The sequence below is a fragment of the Stegodyphus dumicola genome, chromosome 7 (assembly GCF_044657685.1).
Source record: "Stegodyphus dumicola isolate Sdum_Otavi_A_Nest chromosome 7, ASM4465768v1".
Lineage (NCBI taxonomy): Eukaryota > Metazoa > Arthropoda > Arachnida > Araneae > Eresidae > Stegodyphus > Stegodyphus dumicola.
In genome coordinates, this window is record NC_140774.1 from 72333477 (window position 1) to 72347677 (window position 14201).

At 36.6% G+C, this 14201-nt stretch overlaps 1 pseudogene across 1 annotated transcript in view; it reads left to right on the top strand.

The window, feature by feature from the left end:
• The window catches only part of LOC118205536 (cytochrome P450 2J2-like), a 46125-nt pseudogene that overhangs the window by 14273 nt on the left and 17651 nt on the right, over positions 1 to 14201 (top strand). The window contains exon 3 of the transcript XR_015042116.1: positions 3768 to 3877. The product of XR_015042116.1 is annotated as a cytochrome P450 2J2-like (transcript). The remainder of the gene's footprint in view (positions 1 to 3767; positions 3878 to 14201) is intronic.

Consider the following 14201-nt stretch of genomic DNA (forward strand, 5'->3'; position numbering starts at 1 on the left):
TTAATGCGCTGGATGATCATATTTTAAAAATTTATATTCAGCCTTTTGTGGATCTGTCACAGGAGTGTTCTGTACAGGGGGTATTTTCATTAAATGCTGGAATTGATGGAAAGTTTCTGACCGATGCAACGACATAACGCAAACGTCTATTTTATACAAAAAACAAGCTGATCATTGAGAAAATTAAGCACTATCCACCTTGATGATCTGTCAATATTCAGAAGTTTTTCCGTCGTGTCTTGTAGTCTTGTAGGACAGAGATGGCTTGGGAATATAAACCTTCACCAGCCCTTCATTCATGTTGCCTGAGTTGACGAAGTCCTGCTCTTCAATGACGCCCGCAGTTCAAGGATCCGAAAATTTAGCAGTCTGTTAATGCAGGATCTGGTCTACGCACTAGAAAGGCAAAACTTATTAACCTAACTTCTGAGAAGGGGTTCATTAATGAAGCACGCGCTTTCACCTCGAATCGAGCCCAGGTCGAACTACCAGTGTCCAGCGGCGTTACCGTTCGGCAGTTGCTTGGCACCGCATTAATCGGAAGCCACGTATCTCAAACCAAACGTTCATAATTTGGTGTGTATCACGATAAAAATAATGATAATAAATCTTCAGTATGGCAATCAGTAATTAGGAAAAAAACTTAGCCTTCGTGAGCCTTAGATAGGACAAAGCTAATTCGTATAAGTACGTATAGGTTCAGAACAAAAGAGAGAGATGTATTCGCTAAATTTGGTGATGCTGGGAGACATTCGCAATTGACGTATTTCCGAAAAGATTGTCTGACATGCAAAAATGTTCAATTTATATAGTTATAATTTCATTTCCTACCGCGTGTTTTTAAATGTGTGTAAGAAACTTGTGCGACATTATATTTAAATTCGTCTTAAAAGGAAAAGATACACAGTTCACAATGTCTGTAACTTTTTGAAAATCTTGCAATCTTGAAATTTTGAAAGTCTAAAAGCCTTCAATCACCTTTCTAATTTCTGCAATGTATTTGTCAATGTTATACTTATAGTTTTGATATTTTTGCAAGTGATTGGACTTATCTGGAAGATGATTCGAATTGCTTTGTTGAAGACTCTCTATTTAACATGATAAACTTTGCTTTGTGTATATTAATGACACAGATAATGTCAGTTATTTAATGAGCCATTAAAATTTTTCGGAGACAGGAAACGTGATAAATATGCAATGCTGTAGCCAGGATTCGAATTGCAAACCTCCTTATAGCTAGCCAGACATACTTCCTATTACATTAAGAAGATACACGGCACGTATGAAGTAAGAAAATACCTTTGTTTACACTTCGTTATACCTTACATTCTGTGTCAGTAAATTACATACATTCTTCTTCACTTTAAGAGTTGTAATAAGAGGAGGCACACTGGTGACAGTAGAAGCAAAATCCGGACTAATTGGGCTTTTAAAGAACAGCATAAATTATTCGGTATTACATTATTCAGAGACTCGCTTTTTGGGGTAAGTTAGTAAGGCACTAAATTAGTAATCATAATAAATTTGCAATCTTAAATAGGGAAAAAGCTTCTTTTATAAATTCCCCAGCAGAAAGTGATTCACTTTTTTTGCTAACATATGGCTTACTTTGAATGATGCAAAAGCCACCGCAGATGTTGCGAATTTTGTACTTGCATAGGTAATTTTAGTAGAATGATAAATAAAATTGTATTTTTCTGTGTAATGTAGTGAGAAACGAACTTTAAGAGAAAGCAATGCTGAAAAAGTAAGAATACAAGGGCAGATGCATTTAACATTGAGTAAATGGGTATCTCGGTCATTTGTATTGAAATTAAATAAATGTAGGTGACTACTATGTTAGTTGTAACAGTAATTCCAACCTCGTATTGCTTTCCATTAATTTAGAGAACGGGGACGTACTAGAAATATCTCGCGGCCGGCTGAAAACTATTTAAAGCCGAAGAAAGAGTTGCTTAGTTATTGTTGTTTAGTTCCGCGTTAACTGAGATATCCGAATTAGCTTTCTATTTGCATTGCGTTGTATTTAACGTTCTTAGTAGTTTGAAGTGTAACTACTGATTATACTGTGTGATACTGGGAACATTTGTACGAAATAATTCTGTGGAAAATTTTAGAGTTCTGAAATATTTCTTTTGATAAAAATAAATTTTATTGATCAATTAGACTTGTGCATTCAATCTATTACGAACCCGTACGCACGCAACAATATTCATATTTGTTACGTAAAGTTAAATATGCCTCTCCAGATTATTCTATTTTAAGTTCCTCCATGAAATTCTATCCTCCATGAAAATGACAAGTCTTCGATGTTTTTTTTTTTTTTTTTTTTTTTTTTTTGTTTACTCATTTTAATGGTAGGTAAAAAGATGACAAAATGCAGAAGGAAATGAAAAAGGTGCTTACATTTTTGCACTGGAGCATCATTAAGAAAACTGACTCTTTTTCGAGAAATCCTTATATGATATTTCCATCATGATGAAAACTAAATGCTAAATCAGAAGTACAGGAATTTCAGCTTTATATATTGTTACTCTGATGACTGACTAAGGGTTTTCCGAAAAGCCCGATACATGGCGTTCTCCCACTCTTTCGATGGCTAACGCGGAAGAATTGTCAGTGGCAGCTATGAAATCGAAGGAGCCATGACCGTGTGCTTCTATGATTCATGACTAAGTTACGTTTGCGTGTTGAAATCATTTCCTATCCGGTGTGACTGTCTAACAATTGCTTCGCAATGTACTTGCCGGCCATTCCTGTTTTATACGACAGTTTTCGCTGGATAGATCATTTCTTTGGTTGCTTTCTTAGATAAGGACATAGATATTGTCAATCATGGCATACCTTTGGGATTTGCATGAATTTACATAAAATTACAAGTGCCTCTACTGCTGTGCACAGCTTACTTTCGAAATGTTCTTTTGCATGACAACTCTGTTCGATACTTTTGCATCCGAATGTGTGACATGGATAAAAGTTTTGAATACGAAGTTTCCTCTCAAAGTTATGCACGAAAGCTATTATTCTTTTAGGACAGATATTTTTCATGTGCTTTTGCATACTCAAACAAGGCAAGCAAATCAGCATTTAGTCCGAATTTGAAGCTATAGAGATAATAGCCTTGAAAAAGGTATGCAGTTTTCAATGGCCTTATTTTTCTTTTTTATACATACATGTAGTAGAAGCAACCAGTAGTTTCCAAGTTCCCTGATATTTATAACAAAATTCCCTAACAGGTGACCCTAGATAATAATTCTGTAAATATCTAGAAAGTTCCTGGATTGCTGATTCTATAATCAGTAAAATTAAAATTTTATCCCAAATCTTTTGCTAGAATCCTTTTAGTTTTTCGTTGTTTATTTCTCTAATTCTTTCCTGTTAAATTTAATAAAATTCAGATTAATAATAACCGAAAACTTTTCAGAGAAAGAGAATATTTAAACAAACAGTCTTTAGCACAATGGAATGAAGCACACTTTAGGGTAGTTTTTTATTCTTTTCTAAAGGTCGTAGAGACATTAGGTTAATTGGAAGCAGGAGAGATGAAAAATGAGCAACGCCCTCGACGGGAATCGAACCACGGACCTCTGGAATACGCGCCCAGCATGCTGACCACTACACTACGAGGGCATGCTAAGAAGGCGGGAGAAATACCTTATTAAGTATTTATGTGAATGTATGTTTTTTAGCTTGTATGCATTCATAGATTCTAATCATGCGTTGTTAAAATTTCACGACTCTGTAAGTATACGAACAAAACATTTCAGGTCCATTCTTCGAACAAGGATTTCACATATGGCAAGAACAACGCAGATTTGTCTTACAATCTATGAAGGACCTCGGGCTTGGCAAATCAAAAATTGAAGGACACATCCTAGTAAGTGATGCACATTGTCTTACGAAGCGATATTAAAATAAATTTCATCAATTAATCACTACAGTGCATTCGAGAAGGCTGTATACCTAAAATTATCCTATACTATTTTAAAATAACGAAAGAAAAGGAAATTACTCTATGATACAACAGACACAGGATTTAATTGTCCAAATGCAATCTTTTAAGTGTAATTTTTTGGTGACATCTCAAACATGCAGGCCTTTGGATAAATGAGCGGAAGTCCTTAAATACATCTCTCTTGAAATGTTGAAAAGAATGTTGTTTAAATCATAGAAGCTTAAAAATTTCTTTGCCTAGTGTAAGCGTACATAAATATTCTTTAGTTGATCCTTATGGTTAATTGTTGCGGTGTACTAATAATAAAATACAGAATAATTCAAATGAAGTTCTGGATCTCTCTTTCTTTAAGGGTCAAGCTGAAAGCTGCTCTATGGTGCTATAATGCTTGTTCATGAGGTGTATTTTTTGAAGTCCGCTTGAAGCAGTTGCTGACATGTATATTTGTAAATTTAAATCTAATTAGCTATCTGTTTAAACTTGCTTACACCATTGAATGCCATGTCTGTTTCATCTTCCTTTCCGTTTAGCTCGTGGTATCCAGTTTCATGGATATGCTGGCAGAAAGAGATCTGTCAAGAGCTCTGGGATCATCCAGAAGAATGTAACTTCTTAAACCGTATATCATCAGTCAACAGTGACTGATACATCTTGAACGAAACGTATACTGTCAGTTATCAATGACTTACTCTGTCCGAAAGGAAAGTATAATATCAGTCTCCGGTGACTGATATGCTGCTTAACGTATTAAGCTTTCTTTTATGACGAACTTTCGTCTTCGTAACCAGGCTAAAGTTAAGTAAACTTCAATAAAATAGAGTAGAAGTAAAACTTAACTAAAATATTTATTAGACTACTTTTTTTAGTTTTATAAAATTAAAATTAACTAACAACAGCCACTAACCAGTATTTGCGAAACAGGTAAATCAACAATATAAGCTTAGCCTACTAATTTGGCTTCAGGTAACGGGATTCTGACCCTTAATAAATGCAAAAAGCACCCACAAATTTTTAAGTCGGACAAGGGTGGTTTTTCTTCTCGAATTAATAGCTTTGCCTCAATCCTCACAGCCCACCAGCGGCCGAGCGGTAAAGTCGCTGAACACTGGTAGTTCGGTCCGAGGTTCGAATCCCGCGAACGGGCTGGCTGCATGGGTGTTTTCGTGGTTTTCCCCATGTGTAACGTATACGAGCCAGTTTCCCTTAGAAAGTCCTCCACGAAGGCATCCCTCCCCTTAGGCAGATAGCCCTAGTGTGCTTTGCCATAATCAAATACACCAAACACCAATCCTCACATTAAAGTGCAATTTATCTCACTATTTAAATTTACTCTAAGCTGCATTCTGTTAAAAGCCGATGGAAGAAATATAAACTAAAGAAAAGAAATAACATGTTAGTTAAGATTTACCTCATGCATTCTATAGAGACATTCCTGTAGTTTAACTCCGTAGCATCTTGAATGTTTAATCATCTTAACGGTGAAGAATTATTTCGAAGGGAAAAAGATGACACATTGCAATTACGGGTATGTAATTTTCGTATTTACAAAATACATGCGAATAAATGTGAGATATACCAATATTATAGAGTAAAATGAGAAAAATTGTTTATGAACTTATGAAGATTCATTTAATTTATCTGACAGCTAATATTTATTTTAAAACAGCTTTTCCTTGATTCTCATTTTCACCCACGCTTTCTTGCCAGAATGTTAATAAGCTAGCACGTGTGTATTCAAATGAGGTAGAAAGAAGTAGTATTTAAGGGAAGGTTTTTGGAAGGTGACTTTTGCAGCGTGTTATGCCTGCTTGAAGGCCACGTTGCTATCCTGAATTACTAGCGATTAGAGTGCTGTGGCGTTGAGTGCTTCTAGCCATTCAGCTTGTTTACGCTGACTTTTACGAGTCAGAGCATTCCTGCGCGTTAAAATTATCCTCTGAGCCATCACGCTAAACTTACTACATGTAATTTTAAGTTCATAATTATCTGTTTGAGTTGAGCCAGAAGTGTTGTTTTTTGTGTTCGCCAAAGTGGGACCATCTGTAAACTTATTGAGTGAATAAAGGGCTTTTCACATCCTTCTTTGAACTCGTTATACTTAAGACTTGAAGATAATTCTTCACACAGTCTTATAAGTCTCGTTACTTTATCGAATTCAAGTCTACGAGACGTTATGAATGTTTTTGAACCAAAATTGAGGAAAAGTAAAAGTTTAAAAATAAGTTGTTTAATTCGCATGTCGCTCGCCATACGCTGTCGGAATCTCTTAATTTCCCTCCTACATTTGTTTACCGCCTATCTCTCCCTTGTACATAACTACTCACTCGCTTCTCATCAGTCTTATCACTCAGCCAGTTGAGTTATGTCATAGACTGCGGAAGAAGACATTGAAAATTTAATTTTATGATCGCAAATTTTTATCAATATGGGTATTACATTCACAGAGCAAAAGGGTCTGAGGATTTTGCTTAAGTGACACGTATGTCACTATCTGTAAATACATTATAATATTCGTTTATATTTTAAAAGAAGTTGTATGTCCTGCACTTTTATTGACGTGCTGTAAAAGTTAAATCTATGTAGCGAAAGACATGAGGATTTAAGAAGTGGAAATGCGAGAAACAACAGCCTGAAGAAAACGGACCCCCAAATGTTAGATGCACTTTGTTTTACTAAAATTAACTTCAAATTCAGATTTCACGCGAGATGGACAATGAAACTGAAACTTTTTGCGATTATATCCCTTTAAATTTTAAACCAGCTTCCGAATTTTTCCAATAGTAATAGAGTTAGTTGCCCATGGTTTTAAGTGTAAATATTTAATACAGCGCATAAATTGGGGATATGTAGTAGACAACAAATTGTTAGTGCTGTCGTGGCTGATATATCTGTTACCAAGAAAGTAGTTCTTTTTGATTTACTGAGGTTCTCATCATCCAAGCTTATGCTTCTATAGTTAACAAAACAGAAATCAAAGTAATTAATAAGGCATGAGGAAATTATCTGAAAGGGATGTACTTAGAATAAAATGTGATGTTGCATTGATCAAGGAGCCATCGAAGTGTTTAAAATATTAGGCTCTTGATTATTACTTAATTATGAAGGACTATCACTGAATCGAACTGTTCATATCACGAACGATATGCCTTAATTAGAATAACAGTACACCACAAAAGTAATGACAGAGTACTTTGAAAAACATGAAAATGAACCGACACCAGAAAACTGTATTAATAAAATAATACATCGCAGTCAGGGGTGAGCAAACAATTTTCACCACAGGCCAAAACGTTCCTGTTTCCCGCATCATGCGGACATGGTAGTCACAAGGTGCGATGTTGCTTGTTTGGCGATCTGTTGCGCTGTCCCTATTGTTCGCCAAGGCGCGACATAGGGAGAGACATACTTCTTCCCAGTTCGAAACGTTTTCATAAATTACAATTAAAATAATTACAATCACGATAAAAATGGTATCTGGTACTTTTCCGTTTTGCCGGCGCAAACGATAAAGTCGCCAATAATGGTTTAACTGATGCCAGACGGAATATCTTCGCTGGTAACCTTTTACGCCTCAGTTTCAAAACAAGTTGAAGCCATTTCTTATCAGATTGTTTCTTTCAATACTGGCATACAATAATATAGAATTTTTACACGATATTTAAATTTTATCCCCTAAGACAATTCACGGTAAGTCAATTAGAACGCAATTACACCGCTCATCCGAAGGCGAAATCAAGTGTTAAATTCATCAATTCTAATGAGAATGCACTAGCGAAGTAAAGCACTGCGGTTTTACATAATTTCTGAGTAAGCTATTCGTACGAATTGAAATAATTCTTGCATTTAAACTTGTATTCCAAATTAAGATTTAACTTAAAATTAATGTAGATTATTACTGAGCGAATTAAATTTTAGTAGCGTAGTTTACGTGAGATGAGATCACTTGGGGTCACGTGATACGAACCGGCGAATCAGGATTTTGAACCATGAAATCATAGTAAATTCTTAAATTAATGTCTTTTTACAAATTTATTGTCTTTATTTATTGGCTTTTTACAAAATTTTAAACCATATTAAAATGTTTATGCCTTCACAATAAAAAAAAAATCTTAGAATTAATATTTTTTATGTGTATACTGTATGTTGTCGCCAACAAAGTCTGCTTGGCGAGATTTGCGCCGGCGAAAAGTACCTGGTATCTTTTCCTATTGATAGTCATATGATTGACATGTATACTGTTTAACTTTTCAATAAAAATTTCTGGGTGAAATATTCTTTCCCTACGCTCCCTTTTCTGATCAATATTTTTTATATTAGATTTATTTTTCTTATATTTTGGCCTTTTATGATCAATATTTTCGACTATTTTTGAATTTCAACAATATCCATATTTCATAGTTTAATTTCTAAATTAAAGATACCAGACATGATAGGATATTTTTTGCAGATGCATATGCTTTCTAGCATATCTTTGTTCTCACCTTAGGTTGATCGCTAGTATAGTCATGCGTATATACAAGCTGTATCAGTACTGCGGTGACAAACTTTCAGAAGAGATAGAGCACAGCTAGACTATAGGAAATCACGCAAGAATGCATGGTCGGAAATGCTTTCCCCGGGGCGGTAGTGACAACACAAAAGTCAAGAAAGAAAAGACACGAACGGGGTGAGGAAACATATTTATTATTCGGTGTACAGCAAAAACAAAGGAAAAAAAGAAATTTGAAAGCTTTCAAGATTTTACATTTCGCCCAAAGGGGCGTTTTTTTTTTTAACGTTTTGTGAGTTACCTTTATTTATTAAATATCATGTTCTTCGCACTTGAACCATAAAATTTAATTCAAGGGCAATATAGCAAAATAATTTTAACATGAGCATATCTTTTAGATTTTCCAATACACAGTTTCGCGCGCTGGAGATAAAAATGTTTTTCCCCTACAGTGTTGCCATTGTTCGCTTTGGAATCGTTGAGATTGTTAATCAAAAATTCGTTAAAGTGTTACAAAATATGAAATAGATCATAAAACAAATTCCAAGTTTGGGCTTCCAGATAACCAAATTCGTGTTGAAACGTATGTTATTCAAAATTAGATGGCTCTAGGTACCGTTGTTTTATCACAATGCGAGAAACATATCTACATTTATGCAGATTCTTCATTATTTAATTTATTTAAATATAATACAGGGCTCTAATATTTGGTGGCAACAATTTGAAAAGTGAACCGACATTTATAGTGAATCAATGCAAAATGCCAAAACGAAATTAACAGCCCTTCTGGCCTAACGCTCTCTTAACGCTAATAAAGAGACAACGATCATCATCAAAGAAGGTGTTCGAAATTACGGCCCGAACCGTGATGCAGGAACCGTGCGTCATCCATCTTCCATGCGATCTTCCATTCATGATGCAGCTCTTCCATGCGCCAGAGAAATGAGGCCTGCATCACGGTCCGGAGTCGTAATTTTGGATTCCTTCTTTAATGACGATCGTTGTTTGCTTTTGTTCTTATTTGTATGTTTCTGCTTTACTAAACATAATAAAACATGTTTTATCTCACTTTTTTGTCCTTCCTTTTTTGCGTTTTGAGTCGTTACTACTGCGCCAGGAAAAAGTTTCCGACCATGCATTGCTATGTGATTTTCCATCGTCTGGTGTACTCCATCTCTCCTAAAAGTTTGTATACTTTTCGGAGATACACTGATACATCCCCGTATACGCATATACACTATAATAATAGATCCGCACTCGTGTTACTGACAATTTGTGTATAAAATCACGTAGGAAAATGCCGTTGCACAGGATTTTATAACGGGTTGGTTAAGCAACTAAAAGGGCCATATTCGGCCCGCAGACTTGTAAGGATCTTAAGTTTTACAACGTTTATTTTATTTTAAATCTTTACTATCACTTCTTATTTTCTACTTTCGGCCAGAATTATAAGCGTGAAGGTTTTTATGCAAAGTTTGTCTGGCGAACGCCAAGTATTTAAGTTGTGGCCTTTTGCCAAGCGAGAGAGAGGAAGCAGTGAGTCAACGCAGGCCGCTTACCTTAGAAGTTACGCAGTTGCTGTTTGCCTTCCAGGCCAGAGGTTTTAATCCTCTTGATAAATTAAACGTATTGTAGTGTTCACAGTCTCTGTGCTACATACGCTTCCTGTTATTATAAGGCCAATCTTCCACGTGTATTATTCTAAAGTTAAATTAGAGTTTAGTTTTATTTTTATACTTTTACGTTAGACCCCAAGTGGCGGGTCAGTGTATTCCGAAGTACGGAAGTTATTGTATATAGAGAAAAATAAAGGGTTTTGTATACCCTTCGTCTGTATCCTGTCTACTTACCACAATTGAACATAGCTTTAGTAAGCTCTCTGTTCCGAGTCAGGTCCTTGTATGTTCCCGAAGAAGGTTAGAAGGAACATTGACCCTGATAGTGGCGCCCAACGAAGAAGAATAACCATGGCCGAGTTTCAAGAACCTGTGCTGCCTGCAGAAACGGCTCAGAATCCAGAAATGCCAGCTGCCGCCCTGGAAGGATTTGGTTACATCGTCCAGACCATGCGCGCTTCGATGAAACCAGAAGCAACATTTAACGGAAACTCACCGGTAACCAGTTTTTTGGAAAAATTGGATGACCACTTCATGCTCTACCCCGTGAACGAGTTTCAAAAAGTTACCTTAGCTACCAGCGCTTTGAGGGGCCAAGCACTTAACTGGTTCAAATGTATAGGCAGAAGTCTCTTGGGTCAAGCAGGAAGTCCCACCTATACTTACGAAAATTTCAAGACTGCCCTACTAAAAGCCTTCCCAGTTGTAAGGGATCGTGCGAAATTAGAAACGGAACTTTTCAGTATATATCAACAAAGAATCGAAAACCTCTCGAGCTTTATTTTAAGAAAAATTCACGTTTTAAAGCTCTTGTATGGAAACCGTCCGGATCCTGAAATAATTCAAGTGATTTTGCCGAGGTTACTGCCCCAAGTGCAAGACTTTATTGAATTAAGAAATCCGACTACACTGGAAAAGTTATTTGAGCTAGCAATCCAGTTTGAAAGTAGAACGGCGGACGTCGAAAGAAGACGCCAATATCAACAGCGAAACCAATTTGGTTCGCCAAGACTACAGCAAACTCAAGCATACGGGTACGGAGAAAAAGCGAATCAGTGGGCAAGGAAACCCGAGCATTCAAAAACAGCCGGCGAACGTCGACAGTTCAATAGCAACCCAGGAAAAAAGTCTCAAGGCCAGGGGAAAAAGAAGGAAAGCACGGAAAGGAAAAATAATTTAAACTAAAACGGATTTCTGCTGACGAGAGGGTGCGGAAATCCGAAGGCCACGAAAACCGCTCTTCCTACAAGTTAAATACAGTAATGGTGAAAAATTTGACTCTTCCGAAGATTGAAGTCTTGGTGAATAATATCCCAGCCACCGCACTCCTGGATACCGGCGCGCAGTGTTCCTGTGTGGCAGAAGAATTTTTTAGGAAGTATTTTCGCAAATACCGCATATATAATGCGGATAATACGACACTGTTAGCGGCGCAAGGAGAAAAATGTAAGTGCGTAGGTAAAGTACCTTTGTATATCCGTAGCAAGGACGAACAAATAAAGGTGATGTTTTTTATAGTAAAGAATCTGCAAGCACATTTAATTTTAGGAATAGATTTTCTTTCAGAAGCCCAAGCTACGCTGGATTTTAATGAAGCGTCCCTTAAGCTGACAATGAAACCAGTTCGTACTGAAAACGCTGAGCCGCCGATGTTAAAACTTGACCACCTGCCTAATGACGAGCAAGATAGAATCCGACAAGTGGTAAGTGAATTTGCTTCGTTATTTAGTGATATTCCAGGATTTACTCAGGTTACTAACCATAGTATTGACACCGGAGATGCAATGCCAGTTCGCCAAAAACCATACCGGTATGATAAGAATAAGGAAAAAATTATAGAATGGCATATTACCGATATGCTACGTAAAAAGATCATAACGCCCATCTGAAGTAGTTATGCTAGCCCGGTGGTTTTATGTAAGAAAAATAATGACTATCCTTTGGAGCATCCAAAAAGGTGGAGATTCGCTATTGATTACCGTAAATTAAATTCCATAACGAAATATCCGGTATATCCGTTACCGATCATAGAAGAAATTTTACGGAACATAAAATCAACTAAATTTATGACGACTTTAGACTTAACGACTGGTTATTTTCAAATAGGGGTGAGGCCTGAGGACGTGCCTAAGACTGCTTTTATAACCAAGTCTGGCACTTATGCATTTTTGCGTATGCCGTTTGGCCTTTCAGGGGCCCCGGCAACATTTCAGCGATGCATGGACATTGTGTTAAGACCTGTTCTTGGAAAGTCCACATTTATCTATTTAGACGATATCATTATTACTAGTGATAATCTCGACCAACATGTACAGGATTTAAGACAGGTGTTTTCTTTATTAAATGAGGCCGGTCTAAAAGTTAATGTCGAAAAGTGCAAATTTGCAGCCCCTGAATTAAAATATTTAGGTTACAAAATATCTCAAAAAGGGATCGAGACAGATGAATCAAAAATAATCGCTGTGCAAAAGTATCCGACTCCAAACACGGCAAAGAAGCTCTCTTCTTTTCTAGGACTTTGTTCATATTATAGGTCCTTTATAAAAGATTTTGCGGCTATCGCTGAGCCATTGTTAAAATTAAAAAGGAAAAAGGCAAGATTCTCGTGGACGGCCGAAGCCAATAGTGCTTTCGAAAAATTAAAACAAGCATTAACGCAAGCCCCTGTGTTGAAATTTCCTGAAAAGGATGAGAATTTAGAAATTTCAGCGGATGCTTCGGATTATGCGGTAGGAGCGGTACTTTCGCAAAATCAGCAGCCCGTGGCATTTTTTAGCCGAACTTTAAATCAAACACAAAGAAACTATTCCGCGACCGAGAGAGAGGCACTTGCAGTTCTGTTAGCAGTGCAAAAGTTCCGAGTCTATTTTGGAAAGGCGCCGATAACAGTATACTCTGATCATGCGGCGGTAACTAGATTGTACTCAGGGGAAAATTTATCCCCAAGTTTAATAAGATGGGCACTCAAGCTGCAAGAATATAATCTGGTAATCAAGTATACCCCTGGAAAGGAAAATATCGTAGCAGATGCCCTATCAAGGATTAAAATAGACGAACAAGGCAATACCGTAAAGATGGCAATGCTTACAGCATGTACAATAAATTCCCGAGAAACTGTAATAACCGAACTGGGTAAGGATCCTGAGTTTGGAAGCATTTATGAGTATTTGAAGGATCCTGAAAATTTTAGCCACCAAGATATTGTGGCGATAAGAAATAGGGCGGCCCATTACGAACTAATAGATGGTCTATTATTTTATACAAAAACTACGAATTCCAACAACGAATTTCGACCTGTTATCCCAGCTAATCTTAGATTAAATATCCTGCAGGAGCTCCATGACAGCCCTTTAGCTTCTCATGCTGGTATTCGAAAAACTATCCAACGCGTACGCGAGGCAGTCTACTTTCCTGAACTGCAAAAGTTAACAAGGGCGTATGTCCAGTCCTGCCCAACATGTCAAGCAATTAATTATATTAATTTCCGCCCGGCCGGGTTTCTAAATAGTATTAAATCCGAATTTCCAAATGAAATAATTGGCATCGATTTATTGGGCCCTTTCCCGAAATGTCAGTTAAATAAAAGTCGCTATCTCCTTGTTATGGTTGATCATTTTAGTAAATGGACCGAAATTGTTCCCTTAAAACGAGCCTCCGGGAAATAGTTACTGATTCTATTTTAAATAAATATATTTTAAAGTACGGGGCGCCCCTAAAAGTTATATCGGATAATGGTCCTCAATTTGTAAGTAATATATTTGAAGACATGTGCCAAAAACTGGGCATACGTCATTTAAAAATGGTCCCGTATCGGCCGCAATCAAATATAGAGGAACGGGTCAATAGAAATATAGTGAAAATTATCCGTAGTTATGTTAAAAATTTTCATAAAAGCTGGGATAACTATGTCAATGAATTTACTTTCGCCCTTAGGACCGCAAAACATGATACAACGGGCAAAACTCCTGCTGAGTTATTTCTAGGCAGAAAGATTATAACACCGTTAGATAAATTATTTTATGTGCAACAAAGAGCCCCAGAATTTAAAATGGGTGATATAGAAAAACTAATAAAAGAAGCAAAAAAGAATACGGAAGTAGCACAAAGAAAACAGAAGCTATATTATGATTTGAAACGACGG